Below are 4,028 nucleotides of genomic sequence, written 5' to 3' on the forward strand. Positions count from 1 at the left end.
AAATCAAAGAAAATAATACAGTTACCTTGATTTGTAAATCCCAGATTGGTCTTTCTGAATCTTAAGAATTTTTTAATACTTGATTGTGGTTGTATGGTTGCAAGGTTGGTTAGGATCTTTCCTCCAATTCTTGTATTTGTGTGTCTTCACAAAGGCGACCGCTTTCTTTGCAAAATGTGTTGAAAAAGATGGCGGATACGACTTTCGCGCTAGTGAAAGCCGAAAGAGAGCTGGAACTGAGTATTGATTTCAAAGAGGCAAACGCGCGCATTCGCGCGTGGTGATATATATTATGCTCAATATGCTATGTTATGTTATGCTATTATTGTATTATTCATCATAAGTGTATAATATCTAATATCTCTGCGGTTAGCATAGCGTGATACTACAAGGTACTCACAATCTCTAGATTATATCAAAATAATAATAATCTATGAAGGATTTCACAGACAGTTTTCCCGCCGTACGCGCGGATAAGAAGAGAAGAAGTTGGGAATCGGTTCAATTGGTTTCCAGCAGCTGGCCGGAGATGGGAGTTGGCAAGCCAGACAAAAAAATTATTTTCCAGGAGCACTCAGTTGGCAAGCCAGACAAAGAGGAGAAAATTTTTTCCAGGAGCACTTGAGAGAGGACCAATTCTCCAATTCCCAAGAGCACTAAATCATACCCAGAACAGATGTAAATTTCCAGGAGTCTTAATTTTCCTCTCGAACAGATAGCTTATTCCAGGAGTCTAACTCAATAAAAACAGCTCAATTTTCCAGGGAAATTCACCCCTCCGAACAGATATTTCGTGCTTTCTAGCCGGCGGCTGCTCTTGAAGTGTAAAAAAAATCCAAAAAAACCTTATGTAACCCATGTGACCTTAAACGCAAATTCCATAATGGCGGCCTGAAAACGAAAAAAGTCAGTTCTGGGCCATTTTTTGGGTGCCATTACTCAGCCCAGGACTTTTTTAGACCAATTTATTTTTTGGAAATGTGTTAAACAACTTTATGACAAAAGATTCAAACATGTTTGAAATTTTTATTTTTGAGCGGACTGGACCCCAGCGGCCCTGAAAGGCGGCTCCAAACCGAAAAAATGTCGTTTTCGGCCCAAATTTGTCGGAGTTGTGACTAATTCGGGGCAAAACCAAAAATTGGACCTGATAGCCTGAACTATGTATTTTCAGAAAGTGAAATAAAACCCATGTGATCTATAAGAATAATAAAATTTTTTTTAAGTCCGATGAAAAATTACCTTTTTCGGCCATCTTGCAATGGTACGGAAAATGACCTAACAGAACATCTGTAATATAAGTATTTTTTAAATTTTTATAAAATTATCTATAATTCTGAAATAGTGAAGTAGAAATGTATCATAAATAGAAAATGAAATATACTTTATAAATAGAAATATGTTTATTTATTTATTATATATAAGATAAATAAAATGGCTTTAGAAAGAAAATCTAAAAATTGGAACTAAAAATGAGATAATGGAAACTTTTGTTTGAAATTTTAAAATAATTCAATAGACAAATGAGATCAAATTTTGATTAGAGCTGCGTAGTCACGGGATACTTATAAAGTATTGAATTCTATTGCTATACATGAAAGAACTTGGCTGGAATTTACAAACCTAGGGTAATAATAACCTTACAAAACAAAAAACTTTTGGAACTTAAAAATACTTGAACTTTGTGTAAATAAATAATGATGGTTAGATTCAATGTTCAAAAATTATACAAACTACTCACATCAAACCTTTAACTTTTTTAATATCCTCATCTTTAAAGGCAAATGCACGTTGCGAAATAGGAAAAGTTGCTTCAATCAGGCATATAACATCATCAGTGTCAAACCAGGATATGTCTTCTTTGTCTGACCAGCTAAAATTATTACTACCATTGACTTTCATGCACTTCACTTCAATATCAGATTTGTCTTCTAAAATATTCAATATTTCACCTGGATACCAAGTTTTTCCGAAATTTTCTGCAACCCAATTGCCAATGCCATAAGTCAAGGTGTCTGTTAGAGAAATTTCAAAATCATTATTTTATAAAGTGATTGAATTATTCTAAAGTGTTGTTGAGCTCTTTGAGATCAGAACAATGTCAGAATTTTGGAAAATATTAAAACAAACAGCCTACCCTGTAACTTTTGGTTGGTAGTTTTCAACATAGTGGCATTGCTGTACTCTGATGGTTTCATCGACACATAACTCTTTTTCTAAATTTTTTTAAAATAAAAAGGACCAATAAGAAATGAAAATATAATATACAATACAAAAAAGCACATCTGAAATAATTCCCTCAAAAGACAAAACAGGGCAGTAGAGGTCGAGAAAGTCAGATAAAAACTGTTCAAACTGAGATATCCTTACCTGAATTTAGAACTTTTATGCGTAGTTGTTCAAGGCTTGATTTTCGAACCATTGTTGACCATCTTGAGAAGAAACTTTGAATTTGTTTTGCCTGGCACCAGTCTTCATCAGATTCAAAATGTACTCTCATTGCCATATGAGCTTCTTCTGGACTGTACTTTCTGCCTTTTTCTCCAGCATCGAACAGTTTGAACAGGAAGGATCTTTGTTGCTTGCTGAATCGGAAATTCGATTTGATTGGTAAGCCCCAGCCAACATGGTTGTAGAGTTCTGGTTCACTTTTGGATGTTGTGTTATTTGGTGAAGAAGTAATTGGAGATGACGTTATTAAGGCTCGGTGTGCAGTTGACGACGAAGTAATTGGAGATGACGTTATCAAGGCTCTGTGCAGTTGATGAGTTGATCATTCTTGTGGCAAAGCTTTTCTTTACTTTGTCGAAAGATGTAACTGAATTTGGAATGCTGTGTATGCCTTTCAAGATATGTTGTTCCATAGAGTTGAAATCTTTGAAGGTTTGGATACATCCTTCTTGCTGACAGAAAATTTCTTCAAAAAGCTTGCGATCTGGTCTTTCTACCTTTTTATTGAGTTGTTTCAATGCAGGTTCACATCCTTCGAATTCTTTCAAAATGGTGAGCCCTGATTTAAATGACCAATCAGGTGTAAATGATCGCATGACACCTGCCCCAATCTTATAGTAACGCCACATTTTGATATCAGAGATGGAAAACTCAAATGAATGATAAGAAGCAATTGCATCAATCGGTTTGCATGTGAGTTTGAAATCTCTCTTGTCAAAGGAAACCACTGAAACTTTCGTATCTTTCATAGAACAGCTTGTTAAAGCTTGAAATACATCCTCTGCAGATATAACATCACGCCCCTCATCAACATAAGAACGAATTGACCTTCGAGCTACAGCAGAATCCCGGTCACATTGATCCTTCCCTTTTTGAGGCTCATTAAAATCAAGCCTTTTTAAGACAATGTTGTATTGACTGCAAATTTTGAAGAGTGATTCAGGGGAGAATTTGCAGTGGTAACATCCTGCATTATCTGATTTGCAATACAGCTCTTTCATGCTAGGGAAGACTTTGGCAATTTGAGAGATCACATGGTCAGCAAATGACAGAGTATCCTGATAGTCTTGGTCACTTCTAAAAGCAGTTGTAAAATATGATTTCTTCTTCATCTCTCCATCAAGTAATCACGTTGACCCTCTCTAAACCTCATTGGTAGCACTTTTTGACAAAAATCTCTTATCCAAAGCCCTGTGGATTTGCTGAGGAGCTCAAACGCCACAATTTTGGCTTTGTCTTGTTGCACATGTCTCATTACATGCTGAAACCATTTGAAAATAGCTTTCTTTGCCATCTTGATTTCATATTGCAGCTCCTGCTTACAAGGAATTTGACACCTGGAAAGTTCATCAGAAATCAAATCAATGGTGATGAACAGTTCTTGGCATTGTTGACACGATTCGTTGTGCTCCTCACACCGTTGATGATTTGAGAGAAGATGGTTTTTTGGGTCAGATAAGGAAAAAGATATGCAATGTGAAGGGCAATTTGAACGATCCATGCAATGCTGTTGGAATCCAATCTTTGAGTAACGCTTTCCCCTCTCTAACTTGTCAAGAAACTCCTTCCTCTTTGAA

Source organism: Clytia hemisphaerica, unplaced genomic scaffold (genome assembly GCF_902728285.1).
Source record: "Clytia hemisphaerica strain Z4C2 unplaced genomic scaffold, Clytia hemisphaerica genome assembly, whole genome shotgun sequence".
NCBI lineage: Eukaryota > Metazoa > Cnidaria > Hydrozoa > Leptothecata > Clytiidae > Clytia > Clytia hemisphaerica.